This window comes from Chanodichthys erythropterus, chromosome 14 (genome assembly GCF_024489055.1).
Source record: "Chanodichthys erythropterus isolate Z2021 chromosome 14, ASM2448905v1, whole genome shotgun sequence".
Classification (NCBI taxonomy): Eukaryota; Metazoa; Chordata; class Actinopteri; order Cypriniformes; family Xenocyprididae; genus Chanodichthys; species Chanodichthys erythropterus.
Genome location: NC_090234.1, coordinates 31457319 through 31483387, shown reverse-complemented (window position 1 = coordinate 31483387; position 26069 = coordinate 31457319). Strand labels below are relative to the sequence as shown.

Below are 26069 nucleotides of genomic sequence, written 5' to 3'. Positions count from 1 at the left end.
TGCATTACTTTCACAGTAATTTCACAGTAGGACTTCTCTTGTATACTATCTAACTGCAATATCATCTACTTCTACAAAATTATACTGTATTTCTACTGTGCTTTATGCTGAAATCTTTATGCTGAAATAATGTTAATAGTTTGACTAACTTAAAATCAGTTAGCTTATTTTATATTCTAGCTTGTCATTGTTTAACAAATGTTTTCATTTGTTACACTTCTGACTTGGCTAGAACAGAAATTTTAATATGAATATACAAGTTCCAAGATCAAAAGCAAATTGAACACTGATCACAATTATGATGACTTCAAAACAATTACAGTACTAAACAATATAATTTCCTACAGTATCATGGTTAAATACAACTTTACAATATAAAATCACAAGAGCAGTAATAAATTACTGTGATGTCAGCATCATTTTGCTGTTGATTCACAGTAATTCGTAAGAAAACGACCCACCATGCATTAATTTCACTGTAAATTTCTGACTATAGTAATTTATTGTAAAATAATACTCTTTAATCCTGTAAATTCCTGGCATTTTTTTTACACTGTGTGTTTACAAGATACCAGCTTACTACAATAAGCATTTCTGATGAAGAACTAGTCTCTAGATTTGTCAAAAGGAGGATAGTGGCATCAAATATTTGAAGGAATCATATATATATATATATATATATATATATCTATATATATATATATATATATAATTTTTTTTTTTTTTTTTTTTTGAGACCGTTTAATAGCAGCTAATAATTCATTTTAATTAGTAATAATTTTTTAAATATTTTATGAACAGCCATTTTTTCTATGGGTCGTTGTCATATCAACTATTTCATATTAAAACTACCTGACCAAAAAAAAAAAAAAAAAAAAATCTGTGGTTGGTCATTTTACATGTCAGTCAGATGGTCTCAACCTGTTTAAGTTGACTGTTCAGCTACTTTAATTTATATACTCATACAAAAACAACCCAAATTAATGTAAAGATTACATGCTGCATGCAAAAACATCAAATTATTACAATAACTTTTTTTAAAAATAGCAGAGATTGTCTTTAAGTTTTTGAGTTCAGATTTATTTATTTATTTGAATGATTATAAGTGGATTATATGCATTACCCCAGAGATTTTTGTATGCATCATAGTACATCGGCACACTGAATACGTCAGCAAAGCAGCACTTTTAGAACTGTTTGAGTACTGTTTCTATGTTGAGTGATGGAACATGTTGCTCCTTTCAGTTTGTGCTGGTTACACTCCCTGAGAGATGATTATCTCGGAGCATGAGCAGTTCATGTGTTTAGAACAGCGTCATTAAAGTACTCTTGCTGTAGGGAAATATCCACAGGCATAGTCAAAGAGTTGCATATGTCAAGTCATCTGATGGAAGGGGAAAAAGTGCATCGGCAACACTGGGACAGTAAAGACGATATGCCCACTATATCCATTGCTGCTCAATCACAACTGTGCTTTTAAAGCAACTCTGACAGTAAAAGGTCTAACTTGCCCTAGGCTCTTCCAAGGGATCGTTTTTTTTTTAACGTTTTATGTTTCACTTGCATTATGCTCTCACTCTTGGGGACTTTTGGATAAATCACATATAATTCAACAATCTTTCATCCCTCATGCTACGCAACCTCGATTTTAAGGTGACCTGGGCCAAACGCATTACCAAAAGTAGAGGAATCTGCTTTTGAATGGGTTGATGTTCAGGGTTAAATCAGGGTTTTGTGGAAGAGAATTTTTGGATCAGATAGTATAATGCTGTTAGATACTGTAAAGTTACAGTACATGCAAAAAAGCTAAATTTTCTTTATATTGTAATCCTTATGTTCACAACATGTAATAATTACTTCAGTGAGCTCATTGTTTCTGCCTAAAATGTATACATTATGATTCGGTTTCACAGAGAGGGCTTAGATTAAGCTAGGATTAGGCTTTAGATCAATTAGGGCATTTTAGTAGCTTTTATAAACATGCCTTAGAAAAAAAACATTACTGGTGTGCATCTTGAGCCAAAACAATGGCACTGACATATTTTAAGATATGTCAGTGCAAGTTGATATCAGTTAAAACAGCTCAAACATGCATTTTAGTCTGGGACTAGGCCTCGTCTGTGAACTGTCGGCAAGTTAGCTAACTATGTACATTTCTGAAATATGTGACTTGGAGACAGTCACCTCTAATAACAGATCACTCTAAATTATAATGTAGACACATGCATTTTTTGAAAGATATGTATTGTGAAAAGCGCTATACAAATAAATGTGAATTGTGAAACACTGAATGAAACATTGCATTATAGCAAAGTCCCTTTAAGACAAGTCATTTCACTCGGCGGCCATCTTTGAAACGCCTCTCGGGCATCCTGGGCATCATGCAGCTCCTATCTCTTTGAATGGGGAAACATCAAATTCTCCAAAACTGTTCAACAACCTTACGATTAAATTTCATATCTGAAATCACCAAACAAATCAAACAACAACTGTCTCATAATTTGTTTTCCAAATGCTCGAATCATGACAAAAAACCCCGGTATTTTTCAGGCTGGATCAAGCTAATGCGCATGCGCAGACGTAAATGCGCGTCTCCTATGCCTCATTTCGGAGGCGCGCCTCTGACTGTTTCTATAGAAACCGGTGCTTCTAACGGCCGCTGCAGTGACGCGATGACTTTACCAGTCGGTGATTGGCTCTTATTTTTTAGAAGGCGGGACTTATTCCGCCATATTGCGCGTTACACTTTCTCCCATTCAAAACAATACGAGTGACATGTCTTGTGTTATTCTATAGTCTTTGATTATAGTCATGTAGAATTGGTCCAGACTTTTAACATGCATGAGAGTGGCACAAATTGATATGAACATAGAAGCAAACCCAAAGATTGTAAAAGCAGGCATGCCAGCACTGAAGCCATGTGTCATTCTGATAAAACATTTCTAAGTGACTATTTGAAGAGGTGCTGCTTCACATGTGTGTGGGTTTTGTCAGGTTCAGTGCTCTTGCCCTGTTAGTCATACTGTGGAGGCACTTGCACTTTATTTGCCTTTATGAAAATGAACAAAACTATGATCTAAGATCTTATTTTTTAAACCTAGTATCAAGGTTATTTTGTAAACATGCAACAAACTTTTTTTTTTATTATTCTCAGAAATGCCTGGGTCAGCCTTTTTGTTATTTGTAGAAAAGTGATTTTACATGCAGAGTCACGTAGTACTGGAATTTTTTTTTTTTTTTTTTGCAGGGAAGGTCAGGCCTGATAAATTTGGTCGCCTAGAGTCCTGACATGCCCAACATTCATTCAAGTGAATTGTACTGTGGTGTCATCCAGTGGCTAGTCATTAGTAAATGTGGAAGGGACAAACTGGAGGGTTTTGTACACATGAACAGGAAGAGAGAATGTACGGACACTGTGCTCATCACACAGTATTATTAGTATTATTTCATATTAAAGCTTTATTTGCTGCCCATGCACCTTTTCCATTGAAGGGGGAAGATTTGATACAAGTTAAAAAACAAAATTATATCCCTTACATAACTCATGGGGTTATGAGTTATGTAAGGGATAAAGATTTTGAAGGGGTCCTCTGTATGATAATGAGCGTCTGACTGTACATTTATCGCTTTTTATTACATGGCTGCTTAGTAAATAGATGGATTAATTAATTTAAATCAATAAAGTTTTAATCATTTTATTTTATAAGTAAAAAGAGCAGAGTCAGATGTAAAACACCAAACTAGCACAGTGTAATTATCGGATTGCCAGGGACAATAGTCATTAAATATTCAACCACAATATACTTCAACTGACCAATCAGAGTGAAGTCTTTCAGAGAGCCATGTAATAAATTGTTTATAGACTTCCATTTATTCTTGTTGCATTTTTCTGTTCATTTTAGCATATAGCAGAGATGGTCTTGAGAAGTCTTTAAGCTAAGTAGCAGTTTAATTTATTTTATTTTTACATTTTAAATTATTGATGCATATTAGATACACCAATAATAACACATCTTAATCTTCCAGCATGAGCAATTTACAACATAATCAAAAAGAATAATAATAATGATGCCTGACAAAATTGTCAGATGATCTTCCCTTGGGTGCAATGATGTTTTACATTACATGAAACAGATCAATACTAGGCCTGGCAGTGTGAGCAGAGACGAAAACCTCAGTACTGCATTACCCCTTACACAGACAGTCTCTGCAGACACTTATCTGCAAAATCAGGTCATAATGTCGTCTTTTTAAAGTGCTGTTACCAAACTCCTTGTGTCACAAAGATGTCACGTATGGTTCAAACAGTGACGGAGTGCTATAGTGTTCAAATTTGATGCACTTTGCTCATCTTTTAAGGATTTACAGCAATGTATTGTTGCTTTAATCAGGGAAGTGCCTCTTGCTTCGATGACTCATAGATTTGGGTTTTGTGATCATCTTGTAGTGGGAATGATTGGGCTGTGTCAGACTTTCTATGGGGAATTTAGTCAAGAAACACTGAGCCTCAAAGGGGCCCACCTCCCTGAAGACCTAGACATCACAGAAGAGTGGCAAGTCTTGGGCTGAAAAAAAGTAGGTCGTTAAAGTAGATTAATGCAGTAAATCAAAGCGTGGAGCTTCCTGTTAATTGAACACTGCTCTTTTGTTTTTGTTCAAGGAAAACAATTATACGAAAGATAGCATTATTAAAATTAAAAGGAGCCTGTTATTTAAGCAGGTTATATATCTTGTAACATGGTTGTATTGCCTTTAAAATGTTTTCCATATAACGTTACTTTTAAGGAATACTTTAAAGGCACATTTAGGCCACAACCATTTCCCTATCCAATCTTTTTTTCCTCATTCTAAAAACATTCTGTAAACACGGCTTCATTCGTTCACATGGAATCACTAAAACCGACTCAAAAGGATGTAGTTTACATCCCAGACCAGTATGCGGCGCTGTAATTCAGCCACAGAGATACATTAAAAATGGAGAAGAAGACTTGGAGCATGCACATGCACGATTTTTTCCCCCTCAAACAAGTTCAGCAGAAATCCCGCCCTGGAGCCAATTCTAAAGATTTCATTGGCCATGTCTATCTCAGTGACGATTGTCTACACCAAACATTGATCCCTAAACCTACCCGTCACTGTAACCTCAGCCAATGAAATTGGTTTCAGGGCAGGAATTCTGCCGAATGCATTTGGGGAAAAAAAACTTGCCATGCGCATAAGGTCGAGACATGGGGTGATGACATCATTGTTTCACAAAATATACAGATTGACTGTACACACAAATCGCAAGAGTGTCATTTTCAGATTTTTCCACTCTGGGACCCAGTTTAAAAATGTATCAGTTTCCGGCTCTCAAAACGCTAGATCCGTCTGGACGAAATGCTGATACAATACACAATTTTTACATATACAGCTAAATGCGTCCCCGTGTGTATGGGTTTTTAGGTACATTCATCATCAATGGAAAGTTTAAACTAAATTATTAATAGTTGACTAGATTGTAATAGATTTTTGGTGTGTCCCTTAAAACAGTTGCAAGTGATTGCATTGCTTTTAGGTGTGTGTGGCAAACAAACAGACGAAGAGTCAGACGGATTAAAATCCAATATGAAGTTTAATCCAAACAGACAGCATACTCCAACAAAGGCAGAGAAACACACCATATAATCTGTGAGCAGACAAACACTAAATGAACAGGAGGAACTTAAATACACAGTGGGGATGAACTAAATGAACAACAGCTGTGATGATAGTTAGTGTCCATGGTAACAGATGAGTGGCGGGAAAATCAAACAAAGGAACACAGAAACTGAAGAAATAAAACTAAAAGTCAAACAAAACTAGCTGAACATAATGACAGTGATACTCACAGTATGCAGTTTTCCTTCTGCCTATAATCTTTTCTAACTTGCTCATTTTTTATTTACCAGTTAGCCTACAACACAACAGTTAATGCCAACAAAGAAGAGCTAACAGATGATTTTTTTAGATTAAAACTCTGATGGATTGATTGAATGATTTCTACATTGTACACTTTTTTTTTTACAAATACTTAATAGAAAACATAATAGTACTTTAGGAAATGATCAATTTTATTGCAAAAGAATGAAAGGCAAAATGTCGTGCCTTAACGTGAAACACTTTTGAGCAATGACTCAAACAGGTCTACTGAAACAAACCGTTCAAAGGAACCGATTCAATTTGTTGTAAATCCCTGTGAGGACCTTCTTTGAGAGTAAAACTGTAAAATCAGAGTTTCTTTTTTATTTCAGCAAGCAGATTTGAACGTGGGAAAATTGTGTCTGACAAAACAAACACAGTCTCTTTTATAGTAAAATAGCAGTTGTTACACAAACATACTAAATACACCTAACACGTAACTTAAACACCGAAAACATACTGATAAGAGCCAAATATTCATGAACTGCAGAAGAATGAAACGTAAAATGCGGAAGACTTTCTGAGGGATGATTCAAACGAACCGCTCCACTAAAACGAGCCGTTCGAACGAACCGATTCGCTAAATTGCATCGGATTTCCCAACGCTACTCTATGCCGAAATGCCGAAAGCGTCAGTGATATGCCAGAACCCAAACCACGTGTTTTACGTAATGGAAAGGCAATCTTTCAATTCAACCCCTCCTCCTTCTTGTCTATATCCAACACAGATCCAAGGCAAAGAGGAATACGTGCGAGATACTTTTTAGGAGGCAACGGGATCAGTAATGCACAGGTGAAACATCAAGCCGCACTCCAACCGCATCCTCAGCATCAGGATCAGTGCAGTGCTTTCACATTGATGAAAGCTCATGGATATTACTGACCACCAGCAGCAGCAACAGCAGAAGCAGCAGCAGCAGCAGCAGGTTTTAGGAAGACTTCCCTGAGAAACACTAAGCTGATGCTGGAAATGTGCTCTTTGCTCGGAGGTATCGCTGCTTTTAAATGGGATGCATCCCCTCCAGGCTTCTGATGCCGTGCACATCCATCCACCCTTCATCTGAGTGATGAACTAACAGGGAACGCAAAGATCCGCCGTGTCTTTCACGTTAGTTTATAACGGGCTGCACGTTCCCCCTCTGCAGCACATGCAATTTATAGAGTATCTATTTTTATGACCGACCAACCTTTATTACTAAGAAGAATACCTTTGTTTTGCCTGGTCTAAAGAGAATATTTTACCTCTTGCATGAAGACGCTTGGATAGTAATACATATTTTTCTATGTTACTACTGGAAAACTGAGCATCCCATTGTGTTCTTATTATTATGCAACCGCAGGGATCTGTTCTTTATCAGGGTGTCTAAGCTGTTGGATCGCTCCTCGCCCAAATCAATGTGGTTTCTTTGGAACATTTTCAGCAAAGGAACGCATATGCTGCAGTGTCTTTGTGGCAAGAGTCTTAAGAAGAACAAGAACCCAAGTGGTAAGAGCCATTGCGTCTTCTTCCCCTCTATGTTGTGTGCTGATCTGCAGTCAAATTTGTGCAGCAAGTCAGTGAATGCAGGCAAGCTGAGGATAACTTGAGCTCTAGTGGTGAGACCAATCACACATATTACAGCCGAAGGCTTTAACATTCAACTTTTTTCAACTAAATCCCACAGGTATGTAGCGTTAAGACAGTCTTACTTGGGCCGTGTGTGTCAAACACATCTTTTGGGTTCGTTTCAGGGATGCTGCAGCATCCTTCTCAGTCCTGCATCACTTAAAGTGATGCTGCTCTCTGGCTTTCGTGTGCAGCATTTATTCTTCCGTGATTATGTGCAGTGCAAAGACCTCATGTCATTTGTCTCTTTCTGTTAATCCGTTCATTAAGAGATCATTAGCTCGTAGTTTACTCCAGTCAAAAAACATGTACAGCTGCCCTGTTGTTTCACAGCAAGATGGATACAGTTTGTTTCACACAGATTCCCCGAAAACAAATCACAACAAGGCGTTCTGCAGGGCACACTTGCGCAGTTTTATTTGAACAAAGCTGTTGACACAAAGGAAAACTGTGCAGAGCGTGAGGGTGGGAGTCCTAAGTTGATGTTGACACCTTCTTTCCTAGACGTTGACACTGCAGCGTAGTAGATCACAGCAGTTTTCCCATGCTGACACCACACATTTCTTCATTGTAGTTTCATGGATGCTCTGTCAGTCCTGGACAACGTACTTGCCTTCATTTTAGTACTCTACCATATTCCAGAAGCATTGATAATGTTTATGGGACCGTATACACACATTCGATGTCACTCTGCAAACTTTTGAGAACAATTTTTTGGCTTTTTGACAGAAAGGACCTGTAACATAATACTTAAAACATATCGAAACATATATAATAATAAAATAAACATGACCTATTCAAATATCAAATACGCGCTTAATTGATTCGATTAAATCCTATAGACAATTTAATGACCATATAGATGAGTAAATTTAATAGCAAATCTCTATGTAAATTCATAGTTGTTACTGTAAATACAGTTTAGGACCAAAGTTTAATCATAGCCAGCAGTGATTGTCTCTCTCTGTTCATAGTGAAATGAATCCATCATTTTCTTTACTCTGTCAGTGATTAGAAGTAGCAAAGCGTGAGGTTTTTGATTAGTTTACCACGGCTATTACGGTCTTAGCTGCATAACATTAATAAAGAGAGCAGAGTGCTGCCGGGGCCTGCTGGTTATAGTCTACGGCACACAAGGCTGTATTTTTAGAAACACAACATGCAGCAGGGGCCGCATGAAGTATAATCACTGTAGTTTAGTTCTGTTGTTTTCAACGTTTCAGTTTCCTTCTTATATGTAAGTATGTATTCGTTTTTTTAGGGAGAAGTCACAGGCAATGTTTTTCCTGAGTTTTAAAGAGTGGTTTCAATGGCTGTCTTCTGTTCCAGCAGATGGCACTTTCTGATAGCCTTGTGTTGGCTAATGTTTTCCTGGCAGGGACAAAGTCTTGCACTTGGCAATGTGGATTGCATAAAGGTTTGTGTTTGCTGATGCTGTAGGACTGGGGTAAACACAGGTTGGTTCTCAACCTGCTGGAATCTGCGTAGCGTGACAGAACTTTCTCCCTCTGGACGCAAGTGAAGGGGCACTTATAACCTTTCATTCATGAAGTATAGCAATGCCCGTGATGGGTGCCGCATTAGTTTTTGGTTCTTTTGTGAGAGTATAATTCTCATCGGACTCTTTTTCACATAGACAATCTGTTCTCGGATGGCATTTATTTATAGAATAGTTTGTCATAACACCGTTAGATCGTTCCTCTGTGTAGAATTGGCAGAGTGGATCTTGTTGTAACTTCTGGTGGTGAAAATATATTAAATATTAAGAACACACACACACACACACATGTTTGTTTTTGTGAATTGTGGGGACTTTCCATAGGCCGCAATGCATTTTATACTGTACAAACCGTACTTTCTATCACCCTACCCTACCCCTAACCCTAAACCTAACCATCACAGGAAACTGTGCACACCTTTATTTTCTCACAAAAACATCATTTAGTATTTTTATTAATTATTTTACATTGTGGGGACCGGTGGCTGGTCCCCACGATGTAGGTGAACTCAGGTTTATATTACATCATGGGGACATTTGGTCCCCACAATGTAATATAAACAAAAGCACACACACACACACACACACACACATAGTCAGTTCAGGCTGTCCACATTTGGGACAGCACTGACTTTCACTGTATGAACCCTGACACATTTTTACAGAATCTCTTCTTTTTTTATTCTACAGAAGAAAGGAAGTTATAAACATTTGGAATGACATGAGGGGGAGTGATTGATGACAGAATTTTCATTTTTGGGTGAACTATCCCTTTAAATGCAGACAATTAGCTAAATATACTACATATCTTAACAATAATTTGAATCTGCAGTGTTGACATTTTTCTGTGGACATGTCTGTTGTTTTTTCATGTCACAACTAACCTAATCAGAAGCAAGACTGTTTGATTACGCAAGAATAACTTGCAGCAAAATTGCATCAAAGCTCTTTTTTTTTTTTTTTTTTTTTTGTTAAAACAATGTGACATCCAGTTCCTGAATTAAACAGTATGATGCATGAGTCCATTTATCTGGCGGTTCCTCTAGTTTATAACTCAGTTTATTGTGGGATGAATTATGTCTCATTGTGCGAACTCTCACTGATCAGTACAGTCTGAGATAGCAGTCCAGTCTTGCTGTGAGCTGTCCTTATTTATTTTTTTTTTTTTTGGTTCTTTTGATCAAAGCTTCATCAGACCCTGCTTAAAAGCCCAAATCGCCTGCTATCTACTAATCCACTGTGGTCAAAACAGCACCAGTAATAGCTCATAATGGAAATTTCATGTTTGTCAGTGCTGTTTCTTTCTCCATTCAAAATTCAAACTTGTGATCCATAGGGGAAACACAGGGGTTTGAAAAAATATTATAAACACTATCTCTTCCACATGGGCAATGAGTAAATATTTAGCTTTAAGGTAAACAGTTAGATTATGTTGTGCTGTATTGGCCTGAGGGTTTATAATGGAAGAGTAAAAAAAAAAAAAAATAATAATAAAATTGTAGAGGTTCTTATCTGTGCAAAATTCGGCGGTGTTAGGGTGTGCTATGTAGTTGCTCTGAATGATTTTTAATATGTTGCTATGCGGTTACAAAGGTATTCTGGGTGGTTGCTAAGGCATTGCTGCATGGTACAATAGTCTCAGTAGCATGCAACCAAGTTTCTATGATACTGTTTCATGGATATGGCTTGGGTCCTTTTTTTCAATGCAAGTCTACAGGATTTGTTGTTCACCCCTTTTTTCAATACCCCTGGCAAAAACTGATTTTAGGTACTACCTTTCAAAAGTTTGTTGACTTGTAAGAAGTTTTTGAAAGAAGGCTCTGCTCACCAAGGCTGCATTTATTGGATACTGTAAAAATACAGTAAAAACAGTAATATTGTGAAATATAATTACTTATTTATTCCTCTGATGGCAAAGACGAATTTTCAGCAGCCATTACTCCAGGCTTCAGTGTCACATGATCCGTCAGAAAACATAATATGCTGATTTGGTGTTAAAAAACATTTTCTTATTAGCAGCATTGAAAACAGTAACAGTTGTGCTGCTTAATATTTTTATGGAAACCATGATACTTTTTTTAGGATTTTTTTGGTGGATAGAAAGGGCTGTATTTATAATTATTATAATATATAATTATTTATAATTTATACATTATAAATGTCTTTACAGTCATGTTTGATCAATTTAATGCATTCTTACTAAATAAAAGTATTAAAAAAAAAAAAAAAATCTTATTGACCCCAAACTTTTTAATAGTAGTTTATGATTTGTAGTATCTAAAAATGGCATTGTCTAGCACTGTTTATTCATCAGGATTGATGCATCAGGAGAAAGTAATTTGTCTTTACACACTTAAAGTCAGTGAAAGTCAAACAGTCACACTCACAGAACATGTGTAATTATAAAGTTATGAAGTGGGTTTGTGGACCAATGAGATTTTACTGTGGGTGTGGCTATCCAGCTCAACACTGCAGAAGTGGAAACCAGGCAACTGTACTGTAGCTCACTGCCGTCACGGCTGGTTAGGACTCCGATTTACATGCAAGAGATCACTTGTAGCTTTATTGCATCATGCCTGGTTTGGACACAGCATAGTATAAATATGTTTACCTTGATTGTCCGCTTAGCTTGTTTCAACCATTGTGCTTATTGTTGTAACTGTGGCAGTGTTTTGAATCTTTTATGACTAAGTGAAGTTTGAACTGCTAAGAACTGTGCTAATGCCTTGAGTTGCTATTTATGTGTCAGCTGTGTCATATCCTACAAAAACATATGGCTTGATAGCACTTTATGCTTTATGCTACATCCAAACAAATTGCAAGCAAAATCAAATCTAGGCTTCTGCTGTAATCAATAATTTTTCACTGCCAATCTGACCCTCATCCATATCTTTTTCATACAGTGAAGTGCAGTGCAGGTAAAGGTGCCCTTGAGTAGCTAGATGTTCTGTAGTACTGCCATTAGTGCACTTTAAAAATTACAATCCAATCAGAGGAGCCTGTGGGTGGAGTCTCTCAGCAAGTGGACTGCACTCGCAACAAAACAATCAAATTCACAAATATTACAATATTTTAACATTTAGAATACACTTGTAATTTAATGTAAGATTGCAAGTTGTACATTTCTCATACTTCTCCAATCAAATATTTTTTTTGTGTGTGTGTAATTGTTTTTAGTTTCCTAATTATTTCCTTTGTGCTTCCCTTTCAACAGACTAACTACCTAACTGCCTGTTCAGACAAGATTAAACAGTCTGCCTGTTCAGGGCCATTCACACCAACAGTGAATTACAGCAACAAAGTGACTAGAAGTCATTCGTTTTCAATGACAGTTGGTGATTTGAGGCGACATATGTGACCACTGGCAACGCACCAAAGTTGAGCAGAGTTCAACTTTATGCAAATGCACAGCAATGTGACGTCATCTAGCAATGTGAGTGGAACAGCTGAATACTGCAGTCGTCCAGGAATACTTATTAACAACAAACAGTACAGCGACTTGCCAACAACCTAACTACATTTTTCAGTAGTGTGAGAGTAACTCGGCTGATTTCAAAATAGTTTGGTTTTGTGTAATGTAGTTGTTCTTTTATGACTAGCTTGACAAATTCCTGCATCGCTTTTTATCACATTGTATTTTACACAGCAGAACAAATAATGCGAGACAATCTAGAATGTTCTCTCTCAAGTGGTGTTGTGATGTCTGATTCATTTAAAGGTGCCCTAGAACTTTTTTTTAAAAGATGTAATATAAGTCTAAGGTGTCCCCTGAATGTGTCTGTGAAGTTTCAGCTCAAAATACCCCAGAGATTTTTTTTAATTCATTTTTTTTACTGCCTATTTTGGGGCATCATTAGAAATGAGCCAATTCAGGGTGTGTGGCCCTTTAAATCTTGTGCTCCATGCCCACGGAGCTTGCGCTTGCCTTAAACAACATAAAAAAAAGTTCAAACAGCTAATATAACCCTCAAAATGGATCTTTACAAAGTGTTTGTCATGCAGCATGTCTAATCGCGTAAGTACAGTGTTTATTTGGATGTTTACATTTGATTCTGAATGAGTTTGATAGTGCTCCGTGGCTAACGGCTAATGCTACTGTTGCACTGTTGGAGAGATTTATAAAGAATGAAGTTGTGTTTATGAATTATACAGACTGCAAGTGTTTAATAATGAAAATAGTGACGGCTCTTGTCTCCGTGAATACAGTAATAAATGATGGTAACTTTAACCACATTTAACAGTACATTAGCAACATGCTAACGAAACATTTAGAAAGACAATTTACAAATATCACTAAAAATATCATGTTATCATGAATCATGTCAGTTATTATTGCTCCATCTGCCATTTTTTGCTATTGTCCTTGCTTGCTTACCTAGTCTGATGATTCAGCTGTGCACAGATCCAGACGTTTTGCCCTTGTTTAATGCCTAGAATATGGGCTGGCATATGCAAATATTGGGGGCGTACACCCCGACTGTTACGTAACAGTCAGTGTTATGTTGAAATTTGCCTGTTCTTCGGAGGTCTTTTAAACAAATGAGATTTATATAAGAAGGAGGAAACAATGGAGTTTGAGACTCACTGTATGTCATTTCCATGTACTGAACTCTTGTTATTTAACTATGCCAAGGTAAATTCAATTTTTGAATCTAGGGCACCTTTAAGTGAATAGATTTGTTCATTTCAACTAAACGGTAAAAGAAACCTTTCTGAGTCACCATGCATAATGTTTTAGTAAAAAGAAATAAAGAAATATTGAGCAATTAATTGTAGTAACTGCTTTACATTATGAGTAAACTTGTAGCTTGGCAAGCTAAAGATTTAAAGTAGTTCCCATTAAAAACTCAGTACAGTGGAATATGATATCAGTGGGACAGATCTGTAGCCATATATATATTAGAGTTGTCAAAAGTACTGACTTTGATACCACGTCAGTACTGAAATTTTAAAAAAGTGATGCTTTGAGCGCCGTTGAACGGATTTGTAAACACCTCTGATTGGCCATTGTGTTCACGGCTTATCGGATATGTCTTGGCTTCAGTGATCAACTCTTCAAAAACATACACTTGTAAATAGTCAATGACGCTCTTCACTGAGCGCTTACACAGATACACACAGGAGTATTTTGAAAGCAGGCGTTTATCGCGGACCAATCCACTGATAGACAACTGCTTTCAAATGCTCCTACTTTCAAAATGCTTTAAAATATAAACACTTCCATGTGCTTTCAAATGCTCCCACTTTCAAAATGCTTTCAAATATAAACACTTCCATGTGCTTTCAAATGCTGCCGTGCGTTGATCATTGTAGCCAATCACAGACATATCCGATGAGCGAGTGAACACAATGGCCAATCAGAGATGTTTACAAATCCACTCAACAGCGCTCAAAGCGTCACATTTGAAAATTTCAGTAGTCTGTACTTTTGACTCTGTATGTATGTGTGTGTATATATATATATATATATATATATATATATATATATATATATATATATATATATGTATTAGGGCTGCACGATATATCGCATGAGATTGTCATGCGAATTTCGTCAGTAAAGCCGGTTCCCTGATTACCGCTAAATCGCCATCACCTGCTTTCAAATGGAGCGGCATTTAATAGACAGAGCCATAGATCACTGATAAGCCACGCAATATCGCGTTCATTATCGAAGGCGATTCATCTGCGATATGAACGCGATATTGCGTGGCTTATCAGTGATCTATGGCTCTGTCTATTAAATGCCGCTCCATTTGAAAGCAGGTGATGGCGATTTAGCGGTAATCAGGGAACCGGCTTTACTGACGAAATGCGTGTGACAATCTCATGCGATATATCGTGCAGCCCTAATAAATATATATATATAATAAATACTGCAGCACACGTTGCTATCTGTGTTTAAACTAAACTCATTTAAGTCTTGCCAATTTGAGCATTGATGTGCAAGAATGTGCAAGAGAACTCGCACGCGTGCTGTGAGAAGATCCGAAGCGTGCACACGAAAAGCTGCGTCTCAGACAGTATGCAAATACTGAGATCTTTTTCAAGTCTTGTGCTTGAAAGGACATATTCACACAAAAATGATGTCAACATGCCCGTCTTGGCGAGTATCCTAGCAAACATAGTAGGTTATGTTTTAAGTGAACATAAACAGTTGAGAAAGACAACGCATGTGTATCATTGTCAGTGTACTGGATCCATGCATTATGTCTTAAAGTGACAGCACCCAAATATTTTTTATTGTTAAAAATCAAAGGCAAGGAAATCAGTCACTGCTATTGACTGAATAGCTTTTGTAACTTTAATAATGATTAATCTTTATTTAATGTATACAGTGAAGGTTATGTGCAATGTTGTTTTACATTTGATTACTTTATTCTAATTCTGTACCTGAAAACTACTGTTAGATACCTAAATAACCTGAAAAGCACTGTTTATTTTATTTGCGCTGTTGCTTGTAGTTTGATTACTTTTTGTTATTATTTTCTTTATTTTTATTTGTTTGACAGTAGTCCTTATTTTCTTGAACATAGCACATATACTGAAACCGTGACCCTAAAATAAAAACTTAATTTGTAATATATATATATATATATATATATATATATTTTTTTTTTTATCTATTTATATATATATATATATATATATATATATATATATATATATATATATATATATATATTTAATATATTTGGTGGGAATATGTTGAACATTTTAAACATGAGGTACTTGAGAGTCTCGTCAAGCTTGGTCATGATAAGATGACGAGATGGAGAATTTTCATTTTTCAAGATTTCAAGTCAAGTGCCTCTAAATAAAGAATCACCCAGGAAACATTGCAGACAGCGAGAATGTTGTAATTGGTAAAGCACAGCTGGGTTTCTGCTCGTAGTGGCACAATGAATCGTGTTCTCGCTGTTCATCACTTTCCCAAACTGTTGGCTCCTCTGTTTAAACCGTTTCCTTTTCTGTTGTTCATAGCCATGTCAGCATTGTTTTTCCATTACTAAACTAGTGGTTTCCACTATTTTGAATGTTTCGAAACATTCATCAGCATTGCCTCTCTGTTAGTGAATGTCTCTATTGCGCACTTCGCACTAATGGGTGACAAAGAACTTGCTGGGTCGTGTAATATCTGAATATTGCTGAAGTATATCTGCTTCATGCAATTCTCATGTTTGTGCAAAAGACATTGTTGCTGTCAGAGTAATATATGAAATACACTATATTGCAAAACATACTAATTAGAACACAGCTGAAAGGAGATTATTATACAGTCTCCCGTGGGTTTTTCACGACGACAACAGCAGTTTTAATTCCGCTGTGTCAATGTAATGAAACTTTAGCTGTGGTTGTTGTACATCTAAAAGTCCTACTTTTTGAGCTATTTAGCTAAAATAGCCCACAGTGTCTCAGTTGATGTAACCGACTGCTGCATTTGCAGCATGCTGCAGGGTTAAAGAGTTCTTCTTAGTCTTTGAAAGTGCTTCTTGCACTCAAAGCTGTGTTTGCGTGATGCCGATAATATTCACGGCCTGTCTCATGTGTCTTCCTGGTCTCATTAATGGAATAAACTTTACATATAGAGCAGTCCAATTAAAACAAGGACGGACCATGGCCTCTCTGCAACACATTAGACGCAGTAGACATTTACATAAAGCTGCCATCAAGTTGCTCCTGTGGCTCCATGCTGCAGCTCCACACGGCACAGTGAAGCAGGTGGAGTTTGATGGCTCTTGGCCGGCTGCCCTGGAAGGTGGCATTAGCCTTGATACCCTCAGAGGACAAAGTAAGTGCTCTCTGTACTTGTATCCATCAGTGTTCAAGGGTTAAACAATAGTCTGAATTCGTTTGTGTTCTTCTTTGTGTGTTTGTGAATCTGAGATTATACACTCTAAAAAATGCTGGGTTAAAAACAACCCAAGTTGGGTTGAAAATGGACAAACCCAGCAATTGAGTTGTTTTAACCCAGCGGTAGGGTTAAATGTTTGCCCAACCTGCTGGGTAGTTTTATTTAACTCAACTATTGTTTAAAAATTACTGTATTGCTTAATTAAAATTAACCCAAAGTATGTTGGAAATGAACATTTATTAATGTTCAATGAATAATTATTAAACAATAAACATTTATTAAATTGCTTATTAATACATTTATATTAATAAAATATTAAAGCTTATTAATAAACATTCACCTTTTGTCTATTATTGTTGTCTCTATTTGCATCTGGTTTTTAGTTTCCCAACTATTTTGGGTTCATTTTAAGCTAGCCATATAGCAATTTTTAAATAATAGTTGGTCTAAATAAAACTACCCAGCAGGTTGGGCAAACATTTAACCCAACCGCTGGCTTAAAACAACCCAATCGCTGGGTTTGTCCATTTTAAACCCAACTTGGGTTGTTTTTAACCCAGCATTTTTTAGAGTGTAACATAAATGCAACATGTGGGATCATAAGGTCTTGCTTTCATGTTTATTTAAATACCAAAGATCGTTTTTCTCTCTTTGTATAAAAATCAGAAAAAAAAAAAAAAACCTTCTGATTTTAAAAGTATTTTTTTGCTTGTTTCTTATGTATTCATTATTCACCAAATAGATTTACACAAATTACCAGCAGGGTTATTATAGTTAACTGAAACTAAACTAAAACCATAAAAACATTTTTAAATGAAATAAAATAAAATTTAAAAACATATATATATATATATATATATATAAATGAAAGGATAAGGAATTTACTGAATTGAATTGCAATTCAATGAAATTAAACAGAATATGAATTATTAGGCTAGTCTAATTTTGCAACAAATTTTCAAAATTATTCATTTTGATAAATTGTCTATTCATTGCCTGAAATATAGAGCACATTTTTTTTGTAAATAATAAAAACAAAATTGTCCAAAACATTTAACAGTTTTTTTTATTTAGTCATATAACTCCACAATATCCACAACATTGTCTTCAGATAAGTTTATAAACATAAATATTGACTTAAAATGTAAATTACAGCATTTTGGGAAATACAGTAGAGATGCACAGACACTGAAATCCTGCCCAATACTGAAAGGACAATAATTATTTATTTTATACCTTTTACTGATGTTAAAAATGAAAACAGATAGTATAAAAATAAAAAACTAATTCAAAATATTAACAAAAACTATAATTGTAACTCAGTGATAATAAAGTAACACTAAAGATTGCCGGTAAATTTATAAAGATCTAAAGTCTAACTGTTTATTTTTTTATTATTAGTTTACCACATAAAAACATCGACTTATAATATAATTATAATTTTTTACAAGTGTACTGTTTTACAAGTGCATTACAAATAGCTCTAGAGTTAAATGGCGTTAATATTTACTTTATAAAAACATGATTTAGTAAGGCTGTAATTCAGATTACATTCATGTTTATACTGTAGTCCCAAACATCGTTAATGTTTCCAGAAGACATAAATCTGTGTTGTACTTTTATTGAATGCATTCAATCTGCTGTTACTTATCAGTCATAATATTTTTCCTTTAACTATTAAGCTATCACATTTATTTCATCAGCAGTTATTGCTTTAAAGTAATATTTAACAATATCATTTCAAAGATAAATGATCTGTGAAAGACGCTCCTTTATTCTCTCTGCTGAGATGTGATGCATTTCTATCATATGCAGTGGGAATAAATCATCTGCACTGCATGCACATATATCGCAACTGTGACATTAACAAAGGTGTGCTCATGCTTTTTTTTTTTTTCATGTTGTCAAAAACCATCCCCACTGATTAAAGTGGATCATTCTCACATGGCTTGTAACAGCATGTTTCAGACTGCCTCAATAAATCATGTAGCAATTTGGAGGGTCCCAGGTTCCCAGTACTAGTGTTTCCGCAGTCTCCCATGTCCTGGGCTACTGTAGTAGGATGGGGAATTATGCAGTTGAACCTGTCTCTGTTTTACCCACAAAACATCTCAGCACTATCTCACAAGCTCTGGAGTCCAGGTCACATGACCGAGCATGAGCTACAGTCATTATCTGGTACAGTGCACTGATTTTTGTGCACACCAAGATCCTTCATGCTCCAGGACATGGATTCATGGTGATATAGGCTTTTGCTGAGAGTAACACAGATCACACTTTATGGTAGAAAATCAAATTAGAATGAATGATATGAGCAAGAAATGTTTTTGTCACAAAATGTTTTTGCGCCGCTTTGGATCAGAGATGCTGCAGTAAGCAGGGTTGTGCACCATTCAGAAATGAATTGACAATGCCTTTTAAATTTTAATTTAACCAGGCAGGATGGAGAATGGCAATTCAAATAAATTTAAAGAAGAAATAAAATTGAATGAAATTGATTTTTTTTTTTTTTTTTTAAATATCATTTTTAGTATAAATTACCTGAAAACATTTGATTACAGGGTATTTCCAGGAATATAAGATGATATTATGTAATATATGTTTTTGATTATACAGTATAATTTGTTTCAAGAGTTAAAGTTCATATTTAAAAACTAATCATTTAATAATAATTTAAATCTCAAAATGAACATCAATTTTTCCTACTGTACATTATAATACTAAAAATGACTGATTTTAGTTTTTACGGTTTTATTTTTTCATTTATTTAAACAAAATAGTATGGAATCAGTCAAAACTTGGAAATAATTATTGTCCTTTCAGTATTGGCCTGGATTTCAGTATCTGTGCATCTCTACTGTATTTCCCAGAATGCTTATTTTTATAAACTTATCTGAAGACAATGTTGTGGACATTGTGGAGTTATACGACTAAATAAAAAAAAATAAAAAAAACACTGTAAAATGTTTTGGACAATTTTGTTGCTCTATATTTCAGGCAATGAATAGACAATTTATCAAAATGAATAATTTTGCAAATTTGTTGCAAAACTAGACTAGCCTAATAATTCATATTTTGTTTAATTTCATTGAATTGCAATTCAGTAAATTATCCCTATCCTTTCATTCAAGTTAAAATTTCAGTTCACCTTGGGGTTGAAAGAGATTAAAAGGGAGCCATTTCTTACATCATGAATTTTGCCCAACCCTGACAGTAACATAGAAATTGTCCGTTTTAAATAATCTGTTTTCACAAAGGCAAAGAATAATCCTATTATTTCAGGTGTCAAGTAGAAAAATAACATATGGGGTAATACATATAGTAGCCAGATCTGTCCACACAAACACATTAAACTGTCTGTACAATTTTATTAACATGACCAAAGCCTATCAGATCCCTCATAAGAGAACACCCCCCCACCCCCCCCACACACACAGACACACAGACACACTGTGTCCTCATGCTTAATGGTTTGGTACATCATTTCCTTTGAAATGTAATTTGTGGTAATCACACTGACTGAATAGGTCCTGTTTATTGGTTGCATTAGACTTGTCAATCCAGGCCACATAATAATGGAGTAATTTAGTAGCACATGGAGCTTGCACTTACATAACTTTCTTGAAAATAGCACATTTTATATTTTGATATAATTGAGCAAAGATGAGCTGTAGTAGTGGTGATGTCAACAGTCATGTGTGGGATTGTTTTTTTTTTTTTTACCAACTTTCTAACAAATTGGAAATTGCAGAAAACCCCCAAATTGTCTCAGCATAGACCTAGTATAACAATAACTGTGCAACGCTAACAAAAAAATATCCGTAGGTTGTATGATTTTTGTGTGTGTGAGACCTTTTCTTCCTTTTGTTGAAATGGTTGCTGCACCCTGTTGGAATCAAACAACTCCTCTGCACCAGCCAGATCTTTTCATCTGTCAGAACTGCTTACAGAGTTTCCTGCGTCTCGGCAACCCGTCTGGGTTTCCTTATGTAGTCATCAATGTGAATCACCCACAAGGCGCTTGACGGTGACTCCTAACCATTCGCCACTCCTCTCGTGATACAGACGGCATTGATTTTGAAGTGCCCCTCCCCCCGCTACATGTATTTGGTAAATTTGCTCCCTTTCTTAGGCCAGACTCTGAAACGCAGATGCGAATGTTTGAAAAACTGCCCAAAATGTTGCTGTGACAGTAGTTGACCTAAAAAAACAGTTGTGTTGCCTGCTGTGGTGTCTTACTTGCGTTGTAACCTCTATTAGAAAATGTTGTTACATTTCAGAATGCAACATTGTGTGAAATCACATACTTGTGTAAAGTATGTTTTAGGTATTAAATGTTGTGATGGCTCATACACCAAAGATTCCTACTAACTCCAAGAGCATAGATAGTGGAACATAAATAGGTGATGAGATATATCTGAGATTCATAGTCAGACATTGTTGTTTTCATGGATTTCAGGTTAATGTTGGAATGACTATGCTGAGAGAGTGTCTTGTTTTACTTCTTTCTGCCCATGAAAACAGAAGCTTGAAATGATGCAATCTCATTATACCACATATTATTTTACATTGTTGTTTTCTTTTGCTGTTTATTGGATCCAGATTGCACAGAGTTCTCTGATTTCTTCAGTTGGGTGCAGTACGGTTTCCTCTCTGCTTGTTTTAACAAAGGTAATTAACGTTTATTTAGCCGGCGCTTTAATCACTTACATATTACAGTAAAGCTGCAAGATTCTGGATTGGGAATTACAATTTTTTGTTTCAAATAGCGATCACGATTCTCCCATGATTCTGAAAAGACAAGAGACAACTAAACAAAATAAAATGTTACTTGCTAGAGTTTCTGACAAAATGTTAGTTTTCACAGTCTATTCGGTTTGAATGACTGATTCAATGACTCGCTTATAAATACTTTTTTCATTACTGGATGAAACAGTGTTTTTGAACAAATCTCTTGAATGAATGGTTCAATGAAATACATTTTTAAGTCACTTTTCGCCACCCAGTGGTGTAACGTTGTAATTGATACAATCGTTATTTGAAGCGCCAAGTTACTTTTCAAAAGGATTTGCTCTATTTTGATTGATTCCATAGACATCAGTGTTTATATTCCAACTATAACCTTTTATCCCACTACTTCTGTGATAATTTGAATATTTTTTAACACAGAAATAATGATATCGTGTGGTTGAAAAGTTTGTGAAGCTGTTTCATACCTGATAACTGCCTTCTTTTGGTCAGCAGCAGCACCAACACAGATTTGAATGTCCCGCTCTGATTTTGGCAAAATTTTAAAAGACAGCCTAGTCGTTGTCATTTAGGAACGTTTTCATTTGAGATCGCGATCTTTTAACGATTAATCATGCAGCTCTATATTACAGTTTCAGATCTTCGGGAGTTGGCTAACCTGAGGTTAAGTGCATTCATTATAAAATGACACAGTGATGATAGATAATGGATCAGCCCTTGTTAGTTTAAACCCTCAGTCTTTCAGTTACTAGCCTAAACCTTTTAACACTAAGACAGCATGTTACATGTGTTTTCTGAGCCGTTTCTTAGTACTAGGTTATGGAGGATGTAGCAGACTACCGTGACCTGACATACTTTGCAGGGACTGTACATCATCGCTCCATAACTGCAATCCAGGTAGGCTACCCAATTTGACTTTTTAAAATACAGAATGTGGCAACACTACAAGTCTTGTTACATGGCTAGCTATAATTCTTCTTCATCACTGGATCATCATTTCATAAATAACTTATTTCCACAATCAATAGAAAATGAACACAAACACTTTTTCACGAGTTCAGTACATGGAAATGACATACAGTGAGTCTCAAACTCCATTGTTTCCTCCTTCTAATATAAATCTCATTTGTTTAAAAGACCTCCAAAGAACAGGCGAATCTCAACATAACACCGACTGTTACGTAACAGTCGTGGTGTACGGCCCAATATTTGCATATGCCAGCCCATGTTCAATGCATTACACAAGGGCAGGCAGTATTAACGTCTGGATGTGCACAGCTGAATCATCAGACTAGGTAAGCAAGCAAGGACAACAGCGAAAAATGGCAGATGGAGCAATAATAACTGACATGATCCATGATAACATGATATTTTTAGTGATATTTGTAAATTGTCTTTCTAAATGTTTCGTTAGCATGTTGCTAATGTACTGTTAAATGTGGTTAAATTTACCATAGTTTCTTATTCACGGAGACAAGAGCCGTCGCTATTTTCATTTTTTAAACACTTGCAGTCTGTATAATTCATAAACACCAATTCATTCTTTATAAATCTCTCCAACAGTGTGTAATGTTAGCATTAGCTACGGAGCACAGCCTCAAATTCATTCAGAATCAAATGTAAACATCCAAATAAATACCATACTTGCGCGATTAGACATGCTGCATTACGAACACATTGTAAAGATTCATTTTGAGGGTTATATTAGCTGTTTGAACTTTGTTTATGGTGTTTAAGGCAAGCGCGAGCTCTCAGGGCGTGGAGCACGAGATTTAAAGGGGCCTTGTACCCTGAATCAGCGCATTTATAATGATAGGCAGTTAAAAAAAAATAATAAAAAAAAACTATGGGGTATTTTGAGCTGAAACTTCACAGATTCAGGGGACACTTAAGACTTATATTACATCTTTTGAAAACATGTTCTTCGCCACCTTTAATTAATTTCCACTTAACACCTTTCAGTGGTAATACCTTAATGTCAGTGAATAAGATTTAGTGTTGAAATATATACCGTTTTCATGAAGTCATTACAGTGTGTCAAGGCATGTTTGCCAACCGATAGGCTAAGGGTATTTTTTCATCTTTATAGTATTGGTTTATTAGTTTCTTTCTGGTTGTCAAAGTGCCTGAGCAGAATGTTTTTTTGAATGTATATTAGCTCCAGCCTGTAGCTTGTGCTAGCTGATTACAATGCGGGTAACTGTACTTGGATTGCAAACAGTATGAATAACCTGTGAAAGCGAACAGTTGTCTCTCAGCATGACTCTATGTGTGTGAGTAGAAGATTCTCTCTCTCTCTCCTCTTTTTTTTCCAGCAGTCTACTCAGGGATCTGAGCTACTGGAGGTTGTGCTGTTTAATTTTTGCTGCAGTGCAGCTGACAGTATTGTAACACCGCCTCTCGCAGAATATGTCTGCCTTTTTGCAGCAGCACTGCTTCTAAGCTGTGGAGCACCTCCAAACTTCTTTGTTTAAGAAAAATTGCATTAGTCCTCAAGTTTCGTATTCATCCATCATCATTGACATCCCCTGTGCTTTGTAGCCATACATTTACACTTAGCTTTGTCAACATTTTATGCTGACCTTTAGGAAGTTATTATTCCCGGCATTATTGGCTGCTCAACTTATTCCGCAATTCTTTTTGCAGTGTTGAACTCTTACTATAGTAAGTTCCCTTGGCATTTTTTATTGCGGTAATTGGTAATGATACTATTTCGTATGGCGTCATGGCACAGCTAATTGTAGGTTTATGGATAATTACTATTATTTAGAGGACTGTTAGTGTTTACTCATCTGCCCCAGGGCTAAGTGAACGCATTCGCTAATAATGATGCTTTCAAACTGAGAGGGGACGATAGAGAGGAGGAGGAGACTTCTGGTGAGAGTGAAAGACAGTTGGAAAATGATTGAAGGTGACATTGAGGTTTTAAAGAGCACCAACTTTAATGTTTTTCCAGGTCAAAAGGTAAAAGACCATAGTAATTGAATAAGAAAGTGCAGTGACAATTTGCATGCAACAGGCTCCTAAAAATAGTGTGTAATTTGTTATAATTGGCCTAAATAATAAATCTCCTGTTTTAAAGTGCCCCAGTTATGCTTTTTTTTTTGGATATTACCTTTTATGCAGTATGTAATATAGCTGTTTGTGAATGTAAATGTCTGCAAAGTTTCTAAGATCAAAGTGAGCAATAATAGATGTATTGTCTCCAAAAAGAAATACAAATTCTGAACTGCCTGAAGCGAGTCGTCAGTAAATCCAGTCTTACTTCCTGCACGACCCTACGTAGGTTTGTAACAGACTAACGTAATGCCTGACTATAGTCTTCATTGGCTGCCTGTGTACAACGTCTACTTTGACCCTCCCTCAAACTCTTGTAGCTGCGGCCTGGAAGAGTGTGGTTCATGTTGTCGACATGTTGAGAAGATGCTGTTTTCTGTGCTGTGAAAGCAAATCCACTTTGCATGCTTTTCTAAATGATGAAGGCTTGGATATGAATTGATGTGGTAAAAGCGACACCATTGTTACTGTTTGTATCACTGTGCATACAATTCAACAATGGGTTTTTTGTTTCCGAAACGCGGTAGACCAATCACAACAGACTGGGCCATCTGACCAATCAGAGCAGAGTAGGCTCTCAGAAAGAAGGGGTTTAGAAAGACCAAATCCTTTATCGAACTGTTTCAGACACTGAGAGAAAGGAGATGATGCTGCAATGTATGTTATGAGAAAATTAAAGTGTTTTTTTTTTTTTTTTTACCTTGGATTCATGTAAACCTATTGTAAGAGACCTCCAAAACAAACTTAGGAACATTTTAAAATAGCATAATAGGAGCACTTTAACACCCAATAATATCAGGAATTTTGAAATTGTAGTAGTAGAAGTTCATTAAAAAATATTTGGTAACCCTTTATTTTAATGTGTCCTTGTTACACCTTGTTACATGTATTTAGTATATTATTAACTATAAATTAGGCATAATTACATGTAACTGACTATAAACTAACCCCTAACCCTGTAGTAAGTACATGTAGTTAATTATTATTACTCAGTACTTAAATGTATAATTACACTGTAATAGGGACACATTAAAATAAACCAAAATGTAACCAAATATTTTAAAGGTGATAGAGAGGCTTTTTTCGTCGACTTAGGCCCTGTTTACACGTACATAGTTATTTTGAAAAACTGAGACATTTCCCTTCTTTTGCGCCCTTCGTTTACACGAAAACGGAGAATTCGCCTCTGAAAACGAGTCTTTTTAAAAACTCCGGCCAGAGTGGAGAGATTTTGAAAATCTTCGTTTGCACGTTTGCATGTAAACTCAGACAAACGGGTGTTTAGGAAGCCAACGTCACAGTATGCGCCAGAGCTCGCACATATGTCAAAAGTGCGACCTATGTTTACATGTGATCATGGAAGA

The 26069-nt window shown here is 36.0% G+C and overlaps 1 protein-coding gene across 2 annotated transcripts in view; it reads left to right on the top strand.

Annotated features, from left to right (window-relative positions):
• The first annotated feature begins 7148 nt into the window (after window positions 1–7148).
• Window positions 7149–26069, top strand: part of fgf14 (fibroblast growth factor 14) — a 144373-nt gene continuing 125452 nt past the window's right edge. Inside the window, exon 1 of one of the 2 annotated variants that reach the window (XM_067409934.1) lies at window positions 7149–7426. The gene's annotated coding sequence lies outside the window, so the exon portion shown is untranslated. Of the gene's footprint in view, window positions 7427–8933; window positions 8964–26069 lie in introns of those variants that run through there. The other variant, XM_067409936.1, reaches the window with a different exon arrangement.